Raw genomic sequence first — 12,544 nt, forward strand, 5'->3', positions numbered from 1 at the left:
CTGCTGCTGAATGGTTTGAAGGTAAAAATTACCTCCCCTACCTATTTAGTGAAAAAATTTTTCTTTGGCCGAAAAAAGGATAGAGGTGAATTTGAGAGACATCTATTTTACTGATATTGACACAAAATAATTATTATTCAACATATTTAAAAAATGTTCATATGCCAATGTTTTCATTCTTAAAAATGAAAATGGGAAGCTTCAAATGTAAATCCAAAATTTAACTGGGGAGAATTTTCCAAGCAAATTTTTTATTCCAACATGAAAAAGGCATATTTTTTTTCTTTAAAACAATTAATTTATAATAATAGCATCCCATCAAGAGTAAAACAGAAATGTTAAGCTAATATTTAGTCTTGATTCATAAAGCCAGACATGACAATTCATTAAATTTCTTGTGTATAATTCAGGTTTAATTTGTCACAGGTGAATTACTTCAGGCCTTCATCTGACTTCAGCTTTGTAATAGTGGGACACTTAGCACAGGTTGTCCACCTCAGGTCCTTTGCTATTCAATAGAGTGGTGTTGAAAGCACATATATTTTTTGCAAGAAAACAGAGAACAAAGAATAGTTTTTATTTCAAACCAATAGAGTTTCTTATGGATGTCAGAGGGTCAGAATCAGGGCCTAAATTAACACAATGGATTCTTTTTCCCTTTTTTCTTTTCTTGGATAACTCATCTAAATAACCAATATTGAATTCCAAGGGGGCAGGTAAAATTAACTTTCATTTTCATGAGTACTTGTACTAGTGAGATTAGGGCTTCAAAAATTTCCAGATGTAGCCAGGGAATAATTACCTCATGTTCTAACAGTGAGGAAGTCTACAGCTTCACAGTCAGAAGCTGCAATGTTTCCAAAATACCTTTGCATCTTTTCAGAAATGCTGTTTTTACTGTGACCAATCACTATATAAAGATATAGGGAAACCACATTGCAGTAATGTCAGACAGATGAACTCCTCCCAGGCGGCCTGGATACACACTTTCAACTTTTGCAAAAGGGAGCTAGCAGGATCCTGTGCCTCAAAGCCTGAGATCCAAACAGGTGTGATTTTTAAAGCACCATTGAGAAGAAAAGGCTAAATATTGAACTGTAAACATTGGAAAAATTCAGAAATAACTAACAAATCAAAATGAAGTTCACATGTACCTGTTGCCATCACAAATAAAGAGAAGAGACCATGCTATGCCTATTGCTTGCTATTGCAATCATTATTATTAGATTATGAACTACTACTAGATTCTAAAGTCTTTGGACGACATTTTTCTTCTCGTTCTACTATTTTACTTTTAGTTTTCACTTATTATCCTGTCAGAATTGTGCTGACATCCCCTGCAATAGGAAGAATAAAATATCAGGAGAAAGCCCTTGCTTCCTAAGCTTGAAGAGAAACCTTAAGTCCATGTGTTTGTTTGTTTAACAATTGTTTAACACAGAACACATTTCGTCTGAAAAATGAACTAAACCTTCAAATCCAGATGTTCGTCAGTATCTCTTTCTCTCAGTTTAATATCAAAAGACTCAGCAGACCTTTTAACAAGATTTCATTGCTCCCAGCAGTTGAAACCTTCTTTGAAAATTACTACACTGAGGTAGAACTGCATTTGCCCTGTAGCGCCAGGCCCTTGACAGGATCACAGAATCAACTAGGTTGGAAAAGATCTTTGAGATCATCAAGTCCAACCTAACAACACCATGTCAACTAGACCATGGATGGCACTGAGTGCCACATCCAGTCTTTTCTTAAACATCTCCAGGGATGGTTTCTTATATCACCTCCCTGGGCAGCCCATTCCAATGTCTAATCACCCTTACTGTGAAGAATTTATTTCTAATGTCCAACTTAAACCTTCCCTAGCACAGCTTAACACTGCATCCCCTTGTCCTGTTGCTGGTTTCCTGGGAGAGGAGGCTGACCCCCACCTGGCTACATCCTCTTTAGGCGCAGTTGTAGGGAGAAATAAGATCTTCCCTGAGCCTCCCTTTCTTCAGTCTAAACAATCCCAGCTCCTTCAACTGCTCCTCGTAGGGCTTGTGTTCTAGACCCTTCACCACCCTTGCAGTCCTTTTCTGGACATTCTCCAGCATCTCAACATCCTTCCTAAATTGAGGGGCCCGGAACTGGACACAGTACTCAAGGTACAGCCTAACCAGTGCTGAGCACACAGGAAGAATGACTTCCCTGGTCCTGCTGGCCACACTATTCCTGATACAGGCCAGGATGCCACTGGCTTTCTTGGCCATGTGGGCACATGCTGGCTCATGTTCAGTCTGCTGCCAATCAGTATCCCCAGGTCGCTTTCTGCCCATTGCTGTTCAACCACTCTGTCCCCAGACTGTAGAACTGCAGGGGATTGTTGTGGCCAAAGTGCAGGACTCGGCATTGTTGGATTCAGCCCATCTATCCAGCCTGCCCAGGTCCCTTTGCAGAGCCCTCCTACCCTCCAGTAGATCAACACTCCCCCCCAAGTTGGTGTCATCTGTAAATCTGCTAATGGTAGACTCAATCCCCTCATCCAGATCATCAGTAAAGGTATTAAACAGAACTGGTCCCAGCACTGATCCCTGGGGGACACTGCTGGTGACTGACTGCCAACTGGCTGTGGCACCATTCACCACCACTCTCTGGGCCTGACCACCCAGAGCTCTTAACGACGCAGCAAAGGGTGCATCTGTGCATCTGTGCAAGCTGTGTGTGGGCTGACAGATTTTCCAGGTGTGTTCTATGGGGGGTGGCCTCGAAGGCTTTGCTGAAGTCCCGGTAGACAACATCCACAGCTTCCCCTCACCCACCAGGCAGGTCACCTGGTCATAAAAGGAGATCAGGTTGGTCAGGCAGGACCTGGCAGAAACATGTCCACAGTGACTTGGATCTGAAATCTAGGCAGCACAGGGCAGGTAGCTGCTGGGGAAGCTCTTCCCTTGCTGGACCTGAGTCACTACTCAGCATGTCCCAACACAAATCCATGAAGCTCCATTCCGAACAGCACACAGCACAGCTCAAAGCAAGCCGTACATACTTTGATAAAGTAAAAGGTCTTCTGGATGGTCATTAACTTACGTTTGTTCGACAGTGAACACTGAACTTTCTGCTGTATTAAATGATCAATATGATTTCAAGCACAGTGGTCATTTTTGCATGCTGTCCTCTCCAATTCACAGATTTCTTAGTATTGCTGTGCTTCTGTAGCGTATTGCCACACAGGCACTGTTATCCCCAGAGCACGCTCTCTTGTTCTCCCTCACAGAGGAGAGAGCCCTGCTCTGAGGGTACTCACACAGCTTGCACATCTCCCCACTGCATAGACCTGATCTCACCCACATCACCACTGTCATACACCAAAATCCAAGAACAGGGACTCTCTATCACAACTGCAGCATAATTGCAGCTCTGCCTCATTCTCTGAAACAATTCCCAGGTCTATTCAGATTACGATCATATCCCTGCCAAGCAGAATCAGCTAATCAATCCCCAGCACAGCGATAGCTAAGGCACTGACTGCACTCCTGTATCCAGGAAGCTCTCTGTGCCTAGTGCCAGCTCTAGAGAAGCACGGTCTGTACTTTCATTAATTTCCTGAGTTTCTAATGCCAACCTCAATCTCTTGGAAAAGCACAAGGCAACCTTAAAATTGAATTGAAAAGGTGGGGTTTTTTGTGATATATTACTGAGATATTCCTCAGTATGGAGGATGGCGGGACTGAAACTTGTTTAAAATAGAAGTGTCAAGGTTTTTCAGCTGGAGAGGTCAAATATGCAGTGCACACAACTGCAAGGGCAGAAGACGGGCTGATTTATTTGGGATGCATGTCCTGTGATTTCAGTGGGCATTGTGAGCAGTCGTTCAACATATCTGAAAAATATTAAGCCTTCTAAAAGAGCACAAGCTGCTTTCTGATCCTACAGCTGATGTATCTTGTCCTCTTCTTTCCCTCAGCCAGGAAAATGAGACTTCCCGCCCTTTTCTGCTTGAGCAGAGAAAGTATCAAGCCTTCAAAACCTGCTTGGGACTGACACGGAATACGACACAAGGTCTGTCCCCCAACAGCTTCTGTCCTATTGAGGTGTCCTTTGCAGAAGGCACTGGAAGCGAAGAGAAAGCTGCACGCAGGAGTCTGCCCTGCTGAGGTCTGGCACTTTATCTCAGATCACAGCCTCTGTATCACAGGAGCTGCTTCCCAAGCTTTTGGCCTCTTGACAAGTCCTATTCTGTAATGTACACTAAATGAGTGCAGGTTTCCTGATAGTAACAGCCTTTTCTAGGAATTAGGGCTGAGGCTATCAAAGTTATAATTCTTCACTTAGAGAAATTTGATAAGAATAATATTTTGGTCAGGTCTGGTCAGAGCTGATTTGCACTCATGAGTGCTGCAGGAAAAAATCAATTTAGATAATCTAACTCACCAGCAGTGAAACTTGAGACTACATGAAAGCTAAATCTAGTCTTGTAGACCAAAATACAAGATTAGGTGTCTATGTGCGCATCACTATATGTGATGCGCAAGCTGTTTTTGTTTAGTTGACTTAAATTTAACTCCCATTTAGATGTATTTTTGTGTTTTTGAAATAATTTAATCAAACTAAACCCAGGCCACAGCAATCTGTCTTGTGCTAGGATTTTTTTTCTAACACTTTTCTCCCTTTAAATGTGAGAAAAATTATTTGTGAGAGAGGAAAATTTTTAAAAATGTATAGTCTTTTAAATACAGATTAGTTGAGATGTAAGTTCCAAAATTATTCAAGTCACTTCCTTCTGTATACATCATTTTTCCCATCCGTAAAAGAGCACTGTCTTCACTAGTGAAACATTTTGAAATCCAAGAGAAAAAACCACTAGCAGTAAAGGTACTGCCATCAGCTCTGTTTATAGTTTTGCCAAAAACAACTTAATTCATCATATGGGATTTTTCAGACGCAAAATATTTTATCCTACTGGAGAAACATAGAATCACAGAATGGCTTGATTTGGAAGGGACCTTAAATATCTTTGAGTTCAACATCCCTGTCATGGACAAGGACATTTTTGAGTAGATCAGTTTGCTCAAAGCCCTATCCACCTTGAACTCTTGTAGGGACTGGACATCCAGAGCTTCTCTGTGCAACCTGTTCCAGTGCCTCATCATCCTCACAGTAAAGAATTTCTTTCTGATGTTTACTTTAAATCTGCCCTCTTTCAGTTTAAAGTCATTACCCCTTGTCCTATCACTACATTCCCCTGTGAAAATTCCTCTCCAATTCTCTTTTAGGCTCCCTTTAGATACTGGAAGGCTGCTCTAAAATGTCCCTGGAGCCTTCTCCTCTTCAGGCTGAACAACCCCAACTCTCTTAGCCTGCCTCCATAGGAAAGCTGCTCCAACCCTCTGATCATCTTCCTAGCCCTCCTCTGGACTTGCTTCAGCAGGTCTCCAATCAGACAGGTTGCTCAGATCCCTGTCCAGCCTGACCTTCAATGGTCAGGGGTGGGGAGGTCATACTGTAAAGTGCAATTAGAACAAAATTAGGCAAAACACTGAAGTACAGAAAAATACCTACTGAGTTTCCACACCTTCCTTCAAAATCTGAAATTCAAACTTTGAATACCTGGCTATAAAAAAGTTAAAGAAAATACTCTGTTAACTACAGACACCCTATTCCCTTGTATTTTGATGACTTAAAGGACTTCCTGCATTTGCACTCATGTAATTTTTTAGATTTTTTTTTTTCCATTATTGCTTCTCCAAATGGCATTCATGAGTCAGATGTTATTTCAGAATAAAGTTGGGAACTTTGAACACAGCAAGTGCCTGGAAACAGGGGACTTCCGAAGCACAGAGGCCATATCAACTGGAGTTGTTGTTTTTTCCTTGCCAGCCCAACTGCTGTGTGTGAATTCCCACCCAGACCTAGATCAGCAGTCAGATTTGATGCCATGGATACATAGATATAAATAGAAAGTAGTTGTAAAAAAACCCATGAAAATAAACATCCACTACAATAGAGGCGATGAGTTCCTGCAGTTTAACAGGTCACAGAGTTCACTAAGTGAAGACAAAAAGTCTGTGTGAAACTGGTTCCAACTAGTGAACATATAGCCATGGTGCAATACCTGTTTGAATTCTGAATATTTTCATTCATATTTTGAGGATATCAGTCGCCACTGTGCATACACTGTTTTAAACCTGCTTGCGCAAATATTAACTTCTCTTTCCAGTTATTGTCCACATCACAGTCCCATGTGTGTCCTGCAAATGTGTCTTTGGTAAATCTGATCATTGCCACCATCTACAAACGTGCTTTTTGTGGTGCATGTCATCTGATTATAAACTCTGTGATCATGATGGCAGTGTTTCCCTGCCTCTGAGGAGAGGAGAGGCACACTTGAAACAATTGTAAAAGGCAACACAAGCTTGAATCCTATGGGGAACAGTGATTAAGGGGAAAACCCTTCATTCTCAATCAAAAGGGGGAAATAAGAAAATGAAAAAGAAGCTGCAACTTTATTTGAGATTTATGGTGCTACCTGTACTTATCAAGGGTCTTGCTATTCTAGTGTGATACACTAACTAATAGCATTTCATTTCATGTACTTGCCCTTTGTCTCAAGGGCAAGGGATTTTCCTGTGTAATAATGCCATTGTTGCTGATCAATTGGTTCTTCTGACAGATTCTTTTTTTTTTTCCTTACAGCATTAGGGAGGAGAGGATGGCAGACAGAAACATTTCTGTCAACTTCAAGTTACTTCTGAAACCTTGATAACTCAACAAAGTTGAAAGAAAACAAGATATGAAAAGCTGACCTTTATTTGTGTAGTAAAAGGTGAGAGTATGGCAAAAATCAGTGGGTTTTTGCACAGTGAAATCACCCCTGCCTAGGTCTGGTGCTCAGCTTTTGCTGCTGTAATTTATTTATAAGCTGTATTAAATATTTGTAAAGCTTGCTTCTGGTCTTGTGCTTCAAGGCAATAAAGAGAGAAAATGTTTACTCCTCTCATGATTTACCATGAGTGTTGTTTATTTAATTCGAGAAGAGCTTCATTCCCCATGTTTCAGTTGTTTGACTTATAGCAGTAGTTTCACAGCTGAAACTATACTACTGGAGTGATATATTTTACTAAAATAAGTGATTGCAAATATATAATCTTAGAAATTAGTCTCAAATAGTCTGAAAAGGAGTAATTCAAATGCTACTGAGCCTGAAGCTTCTCAAATCTCGTGGTTAGTTAGGTGAATGGCTTTGACATACAGAAATCCCCCTCCCACATACATACATGGATCCCCACTCTACCTAAACAGCACCTGAGCCCCCCCTTCCCTCTTCCACCTCCCTCCCTCCCTCCCTGCCTAAGCACCATCATCTGTTCTGATATTTCTGTGCTTAACACACTATCACTGCACAGTTTTAGTGCTCAGAAGAGCACTAACAGTGGCTCAATGCCTGAACTGCCAGCTTGCTCTGTCACTCATTTTCAGGACAATCTCCAGGGCACAGGTTGTTTAGAGGAGTCCAGCATTTCTCCCAGTGCTAGCTAAACCCACCAGACACAAAACCACTGGGTGATTTGGTTTGTGGCAGAGTACTCAGGCTTATCCTGACAGCTTGGAGGATTTGCTTGGACAGCTGTCACTCATGAGAGTCATGTCTTTCTGTGAAGACCACTGACATCTTTGCCCCACAGCTGCAGCTCTCAGCATCCATTGTTTTGCAAAGACAGCCCCAATCCCAGGCATTAGGTATCTCCCTGGGGACTAGGATGTGGGCCCCCAGGCAGTCCAGACTTGGTGGGGCCCATGCCCAGGCAGAACAGGGCTGTGGTGAGCTGGAGTCCAACACTGCTTCACTGGTTCTGGGGCAGATGCTGATGGTTCCAGGGGGCTGATGTGGGGTGCTGGGTTGTGGGTATCTGGGGGAAGCCCTGGGAGGATATGTATGGACAGTAACACCAGCAAATGCACTCAGACTCCTGGCAGCAGGACTTTACTTTGAGATTGTCTCAGAACTAAGTACTCCTGAAAGAAGACCTGCCTCCAGCAGCTCACATCAGCAATATGGGAACAACAGTTGTTCAGTACCAGTGCCAGTACAGTTGCTTCAGTGCCATCTCTGAAGCAAACACAGAACCAGTCCTTGCCACTCCTTTTCATGCCCAAAAGCAGCAGCATGTAGAAGATCCCAAAAGCAAAGGCTCTTTGAAGACAGAGTGACAATCCCTGCCCAACATGGTCCTGCTTTGGCACTCTCTGGCCAAAGTGAGATTTGTCAGGGCTTTGAGATGGCCATGCACACACACAAGAGCTCAGTGTTTGGGTGCATGCAATTAGTGTGTCTGCCCTTAGGGATGAAGCCTTAGGCAGGAGTTTGAGCTTAGAGCCCTGGTTTGGGCTTGGGTCCATCCATCCTGCAAACATACAACAGTTTCAAGGAATGAAAGTCCAGGAGGTGCATTGTGGAATTTTTCCATCTTGACATATCAGGAAAAAGTTTGTGCAATTAGAAATGCCGCTATGATTTTTTTTATAGACCATGGCATCCTGCGAGACTAATTAGCAAAAGACAGAAGTCTCTCTAAAGATTAAGCCAAGAAAAGTCTCTCTAAAGATTTAAGAAAAGTTCTCCTTTTCTCTGCTTATTTGCAGTGATTCTACTAGGAATTTATCAAATGGCAGGAAAATACAGTAAAGTGAGGATGATTCAGGTACTGCATGAAACCCTGTTAGCGGTAAGTTTGTTGCTAATACTGTCGGTGGTCTTAGCTTTATTGCCTTGAGTCTTTTTCATTCACTCTCTCCCTGTATACATACCTGGAAACATGCCTTTCAAGCCATACTCAGTGCAGCTGCCAGATGAGACCAATATCTACCCTAGGCTTACATGGCATTATGTATTTTTCTTGAGGGGGCTGAAAATATCCCACACCCATGCCTCCGAAGTGAAATAAGAAGAGCTTTGGTAAAAGATAGTAGCCCACAAATGTATATGAAAGTTATTCTCTGTAACATCTGCAGTTCTTTTCTCAGGAAAAGCTTAAGTTTAATTTAGCTCAGAAAACAAATTAGAACTTACGTTTCCAAAAAGCAAGTAGGAACATCTGCAAAACAGCGGAATGCTGTGTGGAAACCACAGGGATAATGCAACTGCACCATACCTCACAGCAGTAATACATGACAAAGTACGTCATTCACTCTGAATAAACATCTTTCAGTCTCTGCCTTACTCTACTCTCACTATTTCCCTCCTTTCAGGATAAAGAGAAGCACATAGCAAAGTTTATTGTCATCCCCCACGAAAACAGAAGTAGAAGATTAGGATAATTTACTTTTGCCCACATTCCCTTAGATAGCCATCAACGGATATGGCCGCTAAAACAAACGATCATTAGAAATGCTCTAGGACAAAGACAGCGAATAAAGCTACTCACAAATTTTCTTAACAATTTTATCACTTACAAGAAACACACTACCAATCAGATTTGGCTTACATTTAAGACAGAAAAAAAAAATAGCATAGAGTTTCTTAGGAGGAAGAAAAGATGGATGGACTATGATCTAATTGGACTTCAATATTATAGAAATACCAGAAGGCAGTGAACTTTGAGGTCTTATTCTCTCATTCCCCCTTCCTTATTAAAGTCAACATTCGCTGGTAAAACAGTATGAAGACTGAAGAGGCTGAATCCACTTCATACTAAAATGGGTCACAAGAAGAGGAAAAGAAAAAGTATAACCGCCTCCTTTTTTTCCAGAATGCATGACCATTAACTTCTATCATTAGCAGTGCTTTTAGCATCACAGATCTTTACACCACCTTGAAAGTCAGTTATTCACTTAGATCCACGAATTAGCCGTACCCCCTGTTCCATGTGAGCTCTTGATGACCACTCTCAAAATCTCTCTAAGTCCAATAAAGCAAAGTCTCTCCCTTATTGATCTTTGGCACAAAATTGGAAATAGAACCACTGTTATATCTCAAACATAATAAAATTAACATCTACCTTGTCTTATTTGTCTGATTGGAACAGAGTACTGGGTCCTAGTACAAAACAGCAGCCTGGCTTCAGATATGCTCTTGTCTTCGAAAGCAAACTCCTTTGCTTATTATGCTTATTATGCTTTGTGCTAATTACATAGAAATGTTGCTCAAAGATATTATAAAGTTATTAGTTTCAGTAAATATGGTTCAGACTTTTTTTTCTGACTCTTGCAAATTCCTACCATGGTACACTTGCCCATGCCCCCATCTTCTATGACAAACCCAAGAAAACTAAAGTTTTCAACCTCTGTCCTAAGTCAAAGAAAATCTGCTCTCCTTTGTTGTGAGCATCCATCTGCTTTGAAAAATACCTTTTGTAACTTGGACATTATTTTCCTTTGCCCACAGATACATTAACTTCTTTAAGCAAATTCTTCAATCACATCAGCAGATCTTGACCACCTGAATAGGAGCAGAACTAATTCCCAGTACTGCAGTAACTAGGTAGTTCACTCACAGTTTCTCCTAGTCAGAATTTGTTTCAGACTTCGCTACTAGTCATAAAAGTAGTGCTTTTAACAAATATCTAAACCAAAGCCTTCCTGCAAGGCACATTCTCTCCTGTCTCACCTTTTCTTTGTACCCCATGTGCCAGTGGCAAATCGCTACAAGCTTCCTATAGCACAAGGCCAGTGAATGAGGTGATTCTAAATTATCATATTATCTCATCATACATTTTTCCTTAACTTCTTGGAGGGTGAAGCAATAACAGAGATAATACTTTTTACCTTTTTGTTCTTCATCACTGCAGTATCTATGTATGTGTTCTTATCTTCTGTTTTGTTTCTTACTCATATTTTTCTCCTGGTTTGAAAAAGCACTTGTAAATATTTGGAAGAATGATGGAGCAAATAGTTTACAGTTAAGCCAGAGTTTTATCCTGTGTGGTCACTTTCCTCTCTCCATGAAAATAGGCCACTTCTTCAACTACCCATTAATTAGATCCAGGAGCAGAGTAGGATTACCTTCAACCCTTGAACATGGTTCATAGATGTGGATTACTGACCAATTCTCCAAATTCAGGAGACACTAAAATTTCCAAATAAAGAAGAGATAATGGGGCATTGAGAAATAAATATTCGGGTAAATATCTCTTAATGCCAGTTACACTTTAATTTCGGTATTTCGTGAAAAACAAGAAAATATGTTCTTATATCATAGTGTTTGATCAACTTACTCTGACCAGTTTCACCTTCGCTTCAGTGCATATAGATTATCTGTGAGTGACTAACTTGTCTTGCTGGTTAAATCCATAACCAGAGATTTTGTAGCTAACCATTGTGGTGGCTTTGCTTCTCAAAAAAAGTAAAGGAAATTCTCTCTCATGGTAATAATCATATTTAGTCCAGAGCTACAGCACTGTGTAGGTTGCTTAAGCAGTTGCCAGCGAATTCACTGAGGGAAATGAACAGGAGTAAAAAGGAACTACTCAACATAAAATGAAATGCATTTAATTTATTCTTTGAAGATTATTTGGCAGCTTCTTAATTTTTTGTTTAATATTGGTAACATTTTCTCCCAATGTGGTTTAATACATGAAGTTTACAATGCAGCAAAGAGGTACAAAAAGGGAGAGGTGAGGATTTAAGGCTGTGTCAGAGGATGATAGAAATGTATTGTGCCAAGAGGGGTCATTCCCCACTGTCCTATGTGCTGAGGCAGCACGCATAAATAAATCTAGGGTTTCTTAAAAAATCTATACTGTCTTTAAAAGCTTTAGTGAAGGGGATTATATAATCCATTTACCTGTCAGATTGCTATGCTAACAGAAATTTATGCCTTTAGAAAATTTTCCTAATATCTGACCTCCAATTCTGTCTTTGGGGAAAGGGGAATGTAGTCTTACTTGTAACAGAGCTGTACATTTTGGAAAATTGTCATCAATCTTCCTTTTTTTAGATTAATTAAAGCTAAATTAAAATATTCCAGTATTCTGTTACTTTCGTCCTGACATCACCCTGAAAAGAAATCGATCTGAAACCCAGCACAAGGTGCCAGTTTAGATATAACCAGAACTTAGCAAACAGATAAAATATCGACCTTCATTTTGTAGGAAACATTCTTTTTAGTATATCATATCGCAAGACTTGCCTTATTTAAAGTAGTATCATATTGTTGATCATTGTTAGCCTGTTGTCCTACATAATTCCCACACTTTTCTTATTAAACTGCTGCCTAGTCAGGTTTTTGAATTTTGCATTTGAGCATCTGATTTCTCCTTTCTGGCTGCAAAGATTCACATTCACCTTTTCTGAATTTCATTCCCTTGATTTTTACCCATTTTTCAAATTAAAAAGAATAAAAAATAGCAATTCAATCCTTGCCTCTAAATTTCCACCCTTCCTAGGCTGGTATCATTTACAAATTTGATAAGCATTCTTGCTTATCATCTCTCATGCTTTCAGTGAAAATATTAAAGACAACCTGGGCCTGGGCAGAACAAATTTGTGTCCTGCCTGAGGATTCTACAAGTGTGAGAGTGTGTCACTGACAGCTGTTCACTAAATATACATTTTATCTGGTTTTTGTTTC

The sequence above is a fragment of the Coloeus monedula genome (assembly GCF_965178545.1).
Source record: "Coloeus monedula genome assembly, chromosome: 2".
Taxonomy (NCBI): Eukaryota; Metazoa; Chordata; class Aves; order Passeriformes; family Corvidae; genus Coloeus; species Coloeus monedula.